Consider the following 13,821-nt stretch of genomic DNA (forward strand, 5'->3'; position numbering starts at 1 on the left):
CCAAAAGTCTGGTAGCATTGCCCTGGGAGCTTATCACCTTGAGTAGTTGCCTGGCAATACAATCGATAAAATTTAAAATGAACATAGCAAACAATGTATGTGGAAGTAGTAAATTTAAAATTTTTGCATAGTCTGTGGTACTATATGTTATTACATTTTGCTGATATTGTTTAGTTTGTTCAAAACTTAAGAATTCATTTATTGCAGTAGATGGATGTGACTTATTTCACTGTCCTTTGCTGATATTATACTAGCTCATATTACATGTGAAAAGGATTCCTAAGTTTTGTTGATTGCTTATTTTTATTTTGAATTGTTATTGCACGATGACATACTTTTGTTGCATATTTTGTCATTTATGTGGGTCATTTTTGGGGTGTATGGTGTCTTGGGGGAGGGGTAGTACTTCTGTTGGGGGACCTGTCATGCTCCTTCTGGGGTAGTTTGCCCAAAGTTGCTCCCCACTCTGTACTCAGGCTCCTAGAAGCTGTCAGCATGTGAAAGTGGCCACACCCCGGGAATGGCTTCGACTGGCCAGCTAAACCTGGTGAGGGTAGCCAATGGGTCTCAAACTCTCTGTGAATTAGGGACTTCTTCTGCATGCAAAGACAGGCTCTGGCAGATTGGGCGGACGAGACCAACAGTAGGTCTAATGGTCAAGAAGGCAGTTTCTGCACATGTTATAGAGAGAAGTGAGGGGCAGGTTGGGCTCATCAGCCTGAGATGGTCGGATGGCTCCTTGTACACCTCCTTTCAGCAACTCCTGCAGCCAGTTCGATGCCAGACGTATTGCTCTGCTTTCCTTTGGACCACATCATTGAGGCTGAGAGCAGGGTCTTGTTGTTGGGGCAACCCAGGACCTCCATGCACAATGCCCAGGCTTGTGCCCTGAGGTCACTTCGGTGTTGCTAACCAGCAGACTTCACCCCTGGAGGTGCACTCCATTGACTCTTGAGACTGACAGATGCCAATAGCAACAACAAAATGTGGGTTTTAGACTACTTTTAGTACAGTAATGTTGAAAGGCAGCATACAAATTAAAAATGGAAAGAAAACCAACAATAACTATAATGATAGTTCACTAACGTAACAGATAGCAAGTCTGCATAGATACTATTGTCTTCACCAACATGGCGCCCTCCAGATTTTCTCGTCTACAGCTCCCATCAGCCCTAGTCCACTGTGCACTAGGTTGGCAAAGGTTGCCTCATCTCTTCCGCAACCATCATAGCCCACAGATAGCCAAGTGAGCTTTTATAACTATTTTGTCCTTACGAAAACACTAGCACATTATTCCTCCTGTATTACTTCATGACAAAAGAATTGACCTGCATTACTCAAAGCACAGGCCATTAAAAGATTACATGCCAGCCACTAGCATCTTACCAGTCAAAAGTGATTTACCATTAATGAATGTGTGCCTTGATGAATACTTCTGTAAGACTCACAGCTGTTGTTTATTAAGTATCATTTATAAAGCATTACATGACAGTAAGCTATAAGGGATCTATATACACATGCTTGTAATACCAAAAGTAATGGTTGATCACTTAAAAACAAGCATTTGTTGTAGCTTTAATTTTCAGTAAGACACTCTGTTTTTAAGCCGCACAAGTGGGTACTTCATGCTGTACCATACATTTGGATATTTATACATTTAGAGCATTTCTGCTTGCCCCTCATCACAAGCAACTTCAAGCCAAGGCGCAATAAATCACTTTTAAAATAGGCTGAAGAACACCCCTTCTGGAACCTTCGAAAAAGACAAAATCTTTAGCTGGTTAAAAGAAGGGCTGTCTACTACACGTGACTTCAATTACATAGAAGATTTCAATCCGTCAACTCTGGCTTATTCTGTTCAAGTTTCGTTTAAGGATAAACCTTTAAGAAGTGGGAAGGAGAGACATAAAGAGGCATCAACGGTTAGCACCTATATAGCAGACTGAACAACAAAACAGGTCACAGTCATGATGAGATGTATCACATTTCCTTTGAAAGTACAGTAATTACTTATAAATGTACATCCGTAAGTACTAATTACCATATGTAGATTATATGCAAATTTGTGCCATCTGCTTTGGTGACGCTTTTCCTCTTTTTAAATTATGTTCCTTAGCCAGCTGTGGGGTATCACTGTGTTACATCACCAGTGCCTTAACCCTCAATCCCATTGCCTTCATTCTTTCTACACTTATATCTGCCTTTTTATAAAGGCAGTGATTATGCAATAAGCTGTGATTATGCAATACGCTCTTTTGCTCAAAGCTATGCCTGCAAGAATAGACACCTCCGCACTTCTGGTCTTTGTTGTTTGAGTTATATGTTGCCTTGAAGCAGGCTAGAGATTTCAGGCTTTTAGGTAGGCTGCGGTTGATAGTTCAGTTGTTGCACAATGAGCTTTTTGTACTGGACCACTTTCAATGTGCCTTTGATGGTAGATGCACATACCTTTCACACATGAAAAAATGACATTCTAGTTCCATACCTGAAAATTCTCCTCAAAAGGAAACTGAATAGGTAGGACCTCACTGAGTAAGTTGACCCTGTTTGTTTGTCTTGACCTGTTCCTCTATGTAGCGGTTCAGCATTTTCAATAATGTTTTCGTCTCCACCAGCAACAGATTCTGTCGGAAAAAACAGTCAAATCCCCAAGGTTAAAATTGCATGCTGAATTGGTTTTGACGTGTGTGCATTAGAAACACATATTTCTCACGAATTGAGGCCATCTGGCAAGTGTCTCTTATTGTACGGCAATTCTGTCAGGGAGCTGGATTGTTGCAAATTTTATGTAACTGTCCAGGAAAATGTCTGGAAAGAACTTCCATTTTGGTTGTCAAATGCAACAGCCACCCAGAAACCCACAGAAAACTATTAAGGAATTCTATGTAGGATACACAAGAGTAGCCACCCAGAGTAGCTGGGGAAACCCAGCCAGATGGGAGGGGTATAAATAAATATTTATTATTATTATTATTATTATTATTATTATTATTATTGATTATTGTTATCTGCAAAGGTGAAAACAAGATGGTAGATACATTTGCCCTATACAATTCCTTCAGACTATTCTGAAACCTTCATTTAAAAAAAACCCTAAACAAATGACATGCAAATGTTTTATTATGTACTTTTTCTCTTCATTGTTTTTGAAAGCTAAGATAATAACCCAGGTGAATATTTTTACCTTATCAGCCACGTGCCTAAATCTATGAAGCCAGCATGGAGAAGAGCAATGAGAAAGAAACATTTAGCAGCTAGTTGCAATATAAACATTTAGCAGTTAGTCTGAAACGGGGTTACCTTAATGTGGACAAAATAGGGGTGAACTTGGTTACAAACAACCACAAAAGCTCATTAATCAAACCCTCTCCTCCCCAGGTTTTTCCCTCCCTTTTTTATCCACATCAGACTGAATGGAAGTCAGAGGCGCATCTTCTCCCTGAATGACAGGCCTCTCTTGTTTCTTTTATTGTTTAATACCAAGGTGCAAGTACAGCACTTTTTGCTCTGGGCCTGAGGTGAATGAAGCCTTTTATTAGTATTGGAGAGCTTCATCCATGTCCCTTCGTCCTCGCTTCTCTTGTTCGTTTTCCCCATGAGACTCACGCTCTCTCATTTTATTTTAAGACATCCCTTCCCTCCATGTCCCCTATTCAAATACACACATACACGACAACTCAGCAAAACCCGTTCCGTTTTCAAAATTATGACCAGGCCATCACTTTTTGTGACCAGGCCATTTTGCTGGTATTCTAGGAAGATATTACAACAGCCCAGGCATGGCTGGAAGGATGGTCCTGAGAGGCAATACAATACAATACAATACAATACAAATCCCTTTATTGGCATTACAAGTTAAGACATTTCAGTATCTGGCATCTGGCCTCCTTATTTACTTCTTATAAGCTGTTTCCTTTAAGATTTTTCTAATTATAACTTAAATACAGGATAAAGGAAGTCTTTTATTTGGTTGTTTGTATTGTTGTATGTTATGCTTATTGTATGTTATGTTCATGTTTAATAAGGGTGGATTTCTTTATTGGGGGTGGGGAGTTCATGTTATGTTGTAAATAAAATTTCCAATAAAAATGTATTAAAAAAATAATACAAGTTAAGATATTTCAGATCCGTGAGATAAATTTAAAAGGGACAGGAGTGAGGCTGTTGAGGGTCACAAGGCACCCGATTGTTCTGCTTCACCCTGTCGGCAATAGAATATAGATCGGCAACAGGTGGTTTTTATTGTATAACGTATACATATTTGTCTGTTCTGAAGTATGTTTATATGTACAGAAGCCTTGTGCATAAAGCAGGCCATACATTTAAATCAACTGGCGCATCCATATCTGGTTGTTCAATAGTCAGAGTTCTGGTCACAATATCTCAGAAACAAGCAAATCCATACGACGCTAGTCATATTCAGAATACACCCATTTATCCAGTTTACTAAAATATAATCCACTGAAACAGAAAAAGATGGGCCGGGGGGGGGGGAGTCAGCACAGCTTATAAAAGTAAATAGTTTGTGGTGTATTGGTTTGAATGTTGGACTAAGACCTGAGAGACCAAGGTTCAAATCCATGAAGCTCACTGGATGACCTTAGGCCAGTCATATCCTCTCAGCTTAGTTTACCTCCCAGGATTGTTGTGGGGATTAAATGAGTCCAGGAGGAGACCATGTATGCCACCTTGAGCTCTTTGGAGAAAAAAAAGGTAGGATATTAATGCAATGAATGAATGATTACATGCCCTGCAAGTGTCCTGGAAAAACTGGGACACCCAGTGTTTTTTAACGTGAGGGAACAGCGGCCATTTTGATCATCGCAATCTCACATGAATTTGCAGTGTGATTCTTCTCCCCGCCCCCCAAAAATGCTTTTTTTGAGGCTGCGATCTTGTGCGGTGCCCTGAATGTGTGTTTTGGGGGGCCATGCTCACCAAAAGTCCTTTTTTGGGGCAGGGTGGGCGGGTGAAATCATGCGAGATTGTGGTAACCAAAATGGCTGCCATGCTCTTGTAAGAAATGGTAAGACGGTGACTCAGATTTTGGCTTCAAAGTGTTGGAGGGTATGAGTATTATATATCTGAAGTTTTACAGAAGAGAGGAATACAAAATGGATACCCCCAAAATAAAATAGAATCTATATCAGTATTTCAGTTCTAAAATGAACTATGGGCAAATACATAGAAGAATGTTGTTGTGGGTGCTTTCCCAAAGAGTCAAGGGAGCTAAATTTATCCAGGATGTTTGGGAGACACTCAAAAACCACAATCACAGAAGCTAAGCTGAAAGGTACACTGCAGATCAGGAAAAGTACCACCAAGGCCAACAGGATACTTGCGTGGTTAGCAAGCAGAGGAAAGATATTAGAAGAAGGAAGCCTTCCTTCAGAAAATTGAAGTCTTATCCAGATGAGAAAATAAGTGTATATTTGAGTTTATTTACAAATATGTAAGCTGAACAACTGAACGCTCAAAAATAACCCTATCATGAGTTGGGGCTCTGGCGTTTAAGAAGAAACAGCCCATTTTCACCTTTGGTGGATGTGCCCAAAGATCAAGGCGTTCTGGGAGATGATCTATAATGAAATGAAAAAGGTATTTAAATTTACCTTCCTGAAGAAACCAGAGGCCTTCCTCTTGGGTATAGTCGGCCAATTGGTGCCAAAGAAGGATAGAACTTTTTTTATGTATGCTACAACCGCAGCAAGAATACTTATTGCAAAGTATTGGAAGACACAAGATTTACCCACTTTGGAAGAATGGCAGATGAAGGTGATGGACTATATGGAAATGGCGGAAATGGCTGGCAGAATCCGAGACCAGGGAGAAGAGTTGGTGGAAGAAGATTGGAAGAAGTTTAAAGACTATTTGCAGAAATACTGTAAAATTAATGAATGTTAAAATGATGTTGGACTGAAAATAAGTGGTTTTGGTAATAAGGTTAACAAGAATATGTAAATATTGATAGTTATATGGATGAAAATATATAGTTATAATAGGTACAGAGTAAAGATAAATGAAAGAGGGTAAGGATTTGCTGAAAGGATTTTGTAAACGGGAATACAAAAGGGGAGGTGTGAGGAAGTCAGGGAAGTAAGGAAATGAAATGTAAGGTATGGAAAGATCGATGTGTTTTTTAAGTTTTTTTTATCTTTTTTCTGTAATTTGTATTTTTTCTTTTTTCTTTCTTTTTCTTTTCTCTTTATCTATGTAATCTTTTCTTTGAAACTTTAATAAATATCATTTAAAAAAATAATAAGAAGAAACAGCCCATTCTGTGACCTTTAGTGGACATCTGAAAGCTATAGCTCTGTAAGGGATGTCCTCTGGGCACTCTTAACAAACCACAGTTCCCAGAATTATTTGAGGGGGGGAATTAAAGCATAAATGTGCTTAAATGTATGCTGTGGATATAATGGCTTTAAAGACCATCCTATGCATCAGTAATACTCTCTTCCTTGCTTATATGCTATGCTGAGGAATTTTAAGATGAATATTCTATTCTATTCTGTTCTGTTCTGTTCTTTCTCCTATCTGGTCACTACAAAAATTCCGTAACTTAAGAAACAGTGCCTGAGCTAGCTTTTCAGTTCCTCCCTACCAGTCCCTTTTCCTTTTGTGTTATGCATACACACACACACACACACAGTAAACCTGAGGGTAGGGATTGCATTATCACTTCCATTCACTTTTTGTGGCTGAAGAGTAGGATAAAATCCATCAACATCATTGTCTTGTTAGATCAAACCAATGTTTCCTCTAGTCAGTATTCTATTTTCTGACAGAAGCTAGCCAAATACCAATAAAAGCAGTCTGCAAATGTCCCAGATTTGGGCGGGGGGGGGGGGAGATTAAAAGTTATTGCTTCTGTCCTGCCTGCCTGCCATTCATTCATTCGTTTGTTTGAACCCAGGGCATTTACAGAATATGCCTTGCACCCAAGTGGTTCCATTTCTTTAAAACAGGGTAGCCCCTCCAGGTGTCGTTGGACTACTATTGATGAGGCTGGATGGGACTGATGAGAGCTGAGAGTCCAACAAAATCTGAACAGCCACAAGTTTCTCATCTTTGCATTAGAGATGTAGAAAACATAGCACGGAAAACCTGGCTCTGGTACCAGTGAAAATGGACACTTGGTTAAATGCAGGCTAGCTGTTCTCTCAGTTCAAATCCCTTTAAGGCATGGCAGCTCTCATCAAACACAAACATTTTCATTTTAATACCAGAAATTAAATGATTAGGACAGCTCAATTAACTTCTATTGTTACAACTAGAACACAGGGATAATAACAATAATTTAGCTTATTTGAGGTATGGGCCAGGGCCCGTTGCAGACTAACCTGGTATGGGGAAGATACCAATCTCGCTTCTTTCCCATTCTGGGTTCTGTGATTATTTAAAAACTGTAATTAAGATTGTATAGAAACATGGAATTAAACTACCAACTTCTTAACGCAATTGGTGCCTTGTGAATAATTAAAGTAAAAATTGCCAATGGAATTGACGCCAGTGTGGATCTGTGAATCAATTAAGTTGTCAAAATATTGCTGTGTAGTGCCCTCAAAGGAAATTTGCTCCCGAAGTGTGTATTTAAGGGCAATTTCACTGTATTCCTGCAAGATTAACAATTATTTTAATATATATCTATTGTGGTGATTTAAAAACTAGCCCGCAAATGAATATGCTAATATCTGATTCTGTGGAAACGAGTGATTACGTCACTTTCTAACATCCTTGGCAAAAGCTCCTTTGATCAATTATTTCTTGTTTAACTTCTTTTGCTATACTTTTGGATGTCACACTCAAGTTCTAGCTGCGAATAAAAGGGGCTTAACAAAGATAAGAGCACTACAGGGATTCATAATGGTGAAATCACTTACTTGCGCTTCTCATCTCTACGAGCAAATGTCTGAAGTGAAATTAATTTGGTGATCCCAGGTTAGTCTGCAACGGGCCCTGGCCCATGCCTCAAATAAGCTAAATTATTGTTATTATCCCTATGTTCTAGTTGTAACAATAGAAGTTAATTGAGCTGTCCTAATCATTTAATTTCTGGTATTAAAATGAAAATGTTTGTGTTTGATGAGAGCTGCCATGCCTTAAAGGGATTTGAACTGAGAGAACAGCTAGCCTGCATTTAACCAAGTATCCATTTTCACTGGTACCAGAGCCAGGTTTTCCGTGCTATGTTTTCTACATCTCTAATGCAATTACAGTTTTTAAATAATCACAGAACCCAGAATGGGAAAGAAGCGAGATAGGAATCTTCCCCATACTAGATCAGTAGTGGAAGAGAGACCAGGGTTAGGAAATCTGGTTTGGCATGACTGGAAGTGCGATGGAAAACGCAGAAAGAAGAAAACACGTTACATCATATTAAATATTGGCCATTAGTCTCAGCTAGCAAAGGGGTCATCAAATTTGGCACTGTGCACATGTGTCAGGGGGAGAGAGAACATAGAGAATTTAGTTCTGTCCCGATTTTATTTATGTGTGTGTGTAGAAAGGGTTTGAGCTGGAGTGGGGGCCCTTTCTTAGACCAGGGGCCACATTCCTTTCTGCAGAACCTTCTGAGGGCCATATATCAATGAAGGGTGAAGCCAGAGGCAAAGTGGGTGGAGCAACAAATGAAAATGGAACCTTTGCACAGTATTTTAGCCCCACCCATTCCTCTGTGTCCACCATCCAGACAAGTAGTAGGCATTGTCAGTACTTAGGTACACAGTCTATCTGGGCAAAAACACTCAGGGAGGGTGCAGAGCAGAGCCGGGGAGAGGTATGACCTGGAGAGAGAGATCCAAGGGCCAGGTGGAGAGGTTTAGAGGGCCGCTATTGGTCTTTGGGCTTGAGATTCCCCACTATGGGGGTTGAATGTTGATCCCAAAGCCCACTCACCTACCAGCTGCACTGCCCTAATTTCTCCACTCTGTCTCCACCCCCTCCTGTCAATCATTATCAAGGGGTGGGGCCAGACTGCTGATTCAAATCTGGCCTTGTCACTAAAACACTTAATCTTGAGAAGGGGGCATTTAAAACACCCCCAACCTGTGTTTGTGATGGAGGTGAGGAAGAAATAGAAAAAGGAACATGAGTAATACTACTACTACTACTACTACTAATAAATATTCAATTTATTATTAATTTATTATAAATATCCAATTTATTATAAATATTCTATTTATATACCACCCTTTATCCAAAGATCCCACATTACATAAAAACACATTACAGTACATCAATGTTATAAACATAATAAAAAGCAAACTGACAGACAACATAATAAAATGCTGTCGTCTACTTACATTTTCCTTTTGGAGCATTTGGCGTGGAAGGATTGAAATTTGCAAGATGTAGCACAAGAGTAGACCAGTCCCTAGCTTCGTCTGGAGGACTAAGTGTTAATTTGTGGAACTTCCTGCTGTTGGAGTAGCAGAAAATGGCTAGTGCAAGAGGGGAAAGTGAAGCGCCTCAAGTAGAAGGCTGTAAACTTTCTTAGGGTGCCTAGGGCAGGTGTGGGGAACCTGTGTGGCACTCCAGAAATTGTTGGACTCCCAACTTACATCAGCCTCAGATAGCCTGGTCAGTGGCCAGAGATGATGGGAGCTGGTGTACAACAACATATAGAGCAGGGGTCAGCAAACTTTTTCAGCAGGGGGCCGGTCCACTGTCCCTCAGACATTGTGGGGGGCTGGACTATATTTTGGAGAGAAAAAAATGAACAAATTTCTATGCCCCACAAATAACCCACAGATGCATTTTAAACAAAATCATTTAATAAAATTTACAAAATTTAAATAAAATATATTTTCTTCAAAATATAGTCCGGCCCCCCACGGGGTCTGAGGGACTGCTGAAAAAAATTGCTGACTCCTGATTCCAATTCTTGATTGTCCAGCATGGGAAAGATCGGATTCCCTGAACCTTGACATTTATCCTCCCTCTTCTTACTTGTGTAAGAATGCAAAAATACCTATTTCAGCAGAGTTAAAAATCACCATTCAGGAAACAGTTCTACATTTCACGTTAAAACTGTCACACCGCACCTTTTTTCCAGATGGGCGGGAGCAATCAGGGCCTCTAAAACACTGCTCTACTAGTAATTACACTGCAAAAAGCTGGTGGCCGGCCCCCCTGTCAGTCCGACAAATGCGCAGCATCTATATGAATGAAAGCGTACAGTCTTCCAGTGGCACTCTTTCAGACCTGGCCTATCTATTACAGGGTAAAGATTTCCCGTCAAGGCTGCAGCACTGCTTGAACTGCTATTATACTATCTACATAAAGTTAGAAAGACATTATGACTAAGAAGTTCATGGTAACTCTTACTGGCTCATCCACACAAGAGTGTCTAATGCTGACATGTGTTTATTGCACTTAATAATGTTTACATAATGCTACCTTGAACCCATTATGGCTGTCAAAGATCTGATTCATCTGTTTTTCCTCTGTTGTGTTTATCTGTAGAGACTCTGCAGCCACCAAACCAAGATAAATTGCACCAAGATGATGAACGAGTCCTGGATAGGGTGGAAGGCTATGAACCTGTTTTATGTACTGGGAGACATGCAGTACGATCCTATGCATGTAAGTACCACTGAGTTCAATGGGGCTTACTCCTAGGTAAGTAGTTATAGGATAGCTGCCTAAATATCAAACTACATTTCCTGGAAGTTGCAAACGTCCCTTAGACCTGTGTAATAGTGTAAAAAACATGCTTTGGAAGGTAGGAAATACAGTGGTACCTTGGTTCTCAAACGTAATCCATTCTGGAAGTCCGTTCAACTTCCAAAAATGTTCAAAAACCAAGGCACAGCTTCCGATTGGCTGCAGGAGCTTCCTGCACTCAAAGCAGAAGCCGTGGAAGCTGCGTCAGACGTTCAGAACCTGGAACACTTCCGGGTTTTCAGTGTTCGGGAGCCAAAACGTACAAGTATCAAGGCGTTCGAGAACGAAGTTACAACTGTATCCAGATATAGTTCTGCACTATGGTGTTCAAATACAATTGCAAAACTAGGAAACCTGTCAAAACCAGGGCAATGCTTGCACCTACTGTGCTTTTTTTTGCTTTGCTTTACTATTTAAAAATACAAAATACATAGGAATAATGGTCTGGTGCAGCAACCAGCAGGGACTGGCCCAGTCAAACCTAGGGAGATGGCAAAGCCTGTAATGTAAAGGTGGTCAAATGTGGTGCTTTCTGAAATTGTTAGACTCAAACTCCCATCATCCCTGACTACTAGCAATGCTAGCTGGAGCTGATGGGAGAAGTAGTCCATGATATTTTGATTGCACCATGTTGGCGACTCCTGCTTTAATGATTCCTGTGTGTAAGAGTTCCAGTCAAGAGATTTTGCTGGGCTAGAACAAATTAGTTCAATCCAATGCAAAAGAAGAAATAGCCAAAGTAACACCAATTATTTATTTTTTAAAAAAGGATGTGGAGGTTCTAGGAAATGATAGAGCTGTTAGCTTATAATTGGTTCTGAGAAAACTGGTGGAACACACAATTAAAAACTGAATTACCAAGCATATAGAAGAACAATTATTGTTGAAGAATAATCAGTATGGCTTCTGCAGGGATAAGTGCTGTCTACTTAACTGTTTAGCATTATTTGACAGTGTCAGTAAGCATGAGAGATCCAGTAGACATTGTGACTTTCAAGAAGTTGTCAATAGTCTCTCATAAAAGACTCCTGAGTAAGCTTAGCAGTCATGGGATAAGAGGCAGGTCAGTAACTATTAACTAAAGGAAACTGAGAGTAGAACTAAACATAGTTCTCCCAATGGATGGATGTGACAAGTGGGGTATTGGCCTTGGTACTTTTAAAGTTGTTCATAAATAACCTAGAGTAGGAGTGAGCAGTGAAGTGGTCAAGCTGTTCAGGGTGGGAAGAAAAAAAAATTGGGTGGAGCTCCCAAAGGACTTCTGCATTATGGGAATTCAAGTAACAAATGATATTCACTGGCGATTGAGCAGAAAAGGGATTTGAGTTTGTGACCAGGCTTCATTTGTCCGATCGGGATGAAGGTAAATGTCAACTCAGTATGCAGCGGCTGTGAAAAAGGAAAATTCCATGTTGGGGATAATTAGGAGAGTGACTGAAAATAAAACTGCAAATATCATTCCACTGTACAAATCCATAGTTTGGCCAGGCTAGGAATACTGTGTACAATTCTGTTTGCTGCACCTCAGAAAGAACATTGTAGAGCTGGAAAAGATTCAGAAAAAGGCCAGCCAAAACGATCATGGGTCTAGAATAACATCCCTATGAGGAAAGGTTGAAACATTTTGAGTTTTTGAGTTTAGAAAAAAGGCAAGTGAAGGGGAACATGGAAAAAGGTGAAGAAAACATTCATGGTCTAGAGAGAAAGTGAACAGAAATACATGTTCCTCTCATTTTCATACTGGAACCCAGGGTCATCCAATGAAACGGAATGCTGGAAGATTTGGGAAGATTTAGAGCACATTTTTTAAACTATGGAATTCACTCTCACAAGAGGTAGTGATGTAACCTGCATGGCTACAAATGAGGATTTGACAAATTCATGGACAATAAGGCTCTCAATCACTATTAGCCATGATGTCTGTGTACTATCTCCAATATCAGAGTTAGTACACAGGGGAGCACAAATGAGAAAAGTGCTGTTGAGCTCAGACCCTGCCTGTGGGCTTCTCAGAGGCATCCTTTGATGGGATCCACAGAACTTTTCTTATGTGCTTAATACTCTCTGCCAGGAAATCTCAAAATCAAAGTGTTGGAAGGGACCCTGAGGGTCATCTAGTCCAACCCCCTGTGAGGCAGGAATCTCAGCTAAGTCATACATGACAGGTGCTAGCAGTGTTGATGATGCAGAGTTGCAGTGACTGGTGATAACAGCAGTGAAGAGACTGCGGTGCCCTCAGGGCAGGATTTTGGGCATTAAGTGCAGCCCCCAAACTCCGGAGTTGGCTTATTACATTTTGAACAGGGCTGGATTAACCATTAAGCAAAATGAGCATGTGCTTAGGACATCAAGGGAAAGGGGAGCACCACATAAATTCTTTGTCAGATTTACCATGGGCCATATGGTGCAGCTCAACAAAAATAAAATTATTGTTACAAATATACAAAAATAAACATTATTTTCCATCCAATTGTAGGTTTCACATCAAAAAATGAAATTTTATTTTGCCATTTATTCTTGTTTATATTTTGAACTAGATATACATGGGCTACGCCCAAATCTTTTAAGCGCCTAGGGGTTCTAAATGTCTTAATCCGGCCTTGATTTTGAAGCAAAATAATATGCATCACCATCAAAAGGGTTGGAGTGACTGAAAAGCCATTGCCTCCAGTCTAAGAATACCTGACCGCACCACTGTGGGGCCGTGAAGAGTGTCTTGTCTAAATCTGGGGCATTTTCGAAATTCCGGTGCAGTAATTAACCAAGCAACCTGCTCTTCGGTTTTCCCAGGTCTTATTGCTAAGTGTTTTCTTTTGGAACGATGCATGACTTTTGAAACGGCGAGTTATAGCATCTGTATTTTTGGGATCCGCTGAAATGAAAGGCGGGTTCTGAATAACAAACCAACAAACCTGGAGCCGGACTGCCTCCTACCTTCCCTTTTCCACCGCCCCAGCCCAGCCCATGTTTCCTTCTTCAACGTGGGCAGGGCAGAAGCCGAAAGAGAGAGAGAGAGACGCCGCTCTGCGTCGCGCGGGCCAGCCTGCAAATGCGTTGCCCAAGCGTTGCAAGGCAGCAGCTCCGAAAGCACCACGGCAGCGGCGGGAGAGGCAAATCGGGAGCTGGGAGAGCGCGCCAGTGGGCGTGGCGGAG

The 13,821-nt window shown here is 40.6% G+C and overlaps 1 protein-coding gene and 1 long non-coding RNA gene across 13 annotated transcripts in view; one reads left to right on the top strand and one right to left on the bottom strand.

Annotated features, from left to right (window-relative positions):
• Positions 1-1,433: 1,433 nt before the first annotated feature.
• Positions 1,434-13,726, bottom strand: LOC308459552. Of its 7 annotated transcripts, none has more exons than XR_013978126.1 (3): positions 13,581-13,726; positions 2,449-2,624; positions 1,434-1,881 (listed from the first exon to the last, which is right to left on the bottom strand). It is a non-coding gene; the product is annotated as an uncharacterized lncRNA (long non-coding RNA). The 7 variants fall into 7 exon arrangements; XR_013978127.1 differs by lacking the exon at positions 13,581-13,726 and adding an exon at positions 4,750-4,882; XR_013978128.1 differs by lacking the exon at positions 13,581-13,726 and adding an exon at positions 4,634-4,744.
• RARB (retinoic acid receptor beta) overlaps positions 3,412-13,821 on the top strand; it is a 352,738-nt gene continuing 342,328 nt past the window's right edge. For 3 of the 6 annotated variants that reach the window (XM_080974915.1, XM_080974916.1, XM_080974924.1), the window contains exons 1-2: positions 3,412-3,518; positions 10,468-10,587. The gene's annotated coding sequence lies outside the window, so the exon portion shown is untranslated. Of the gene's footprint in view, positions 3,519-4,159; positions 4,233-4,605; positions 4,714-4,920; positions 5,027-10,467; positions 10,588-13,821 lie in introns of those variants that run through there. The other 3 variants (XM_080974920.1, XM_080974921.1, XM_080974923.1) reach the window with 3 other exon arrangements.

This window comes from Podarcis pityusensis (assembly GCF_964106645.2).
Source record: "Podarcis pityusensis genome assembly, chromosome: 12".
NCBI classification, from domain to species: Eukaryota; Metazoa; Chordata; class Lepidosauria; order Squamata; family Lacertidae; genus Podarcis; species Podarcis pityusensis.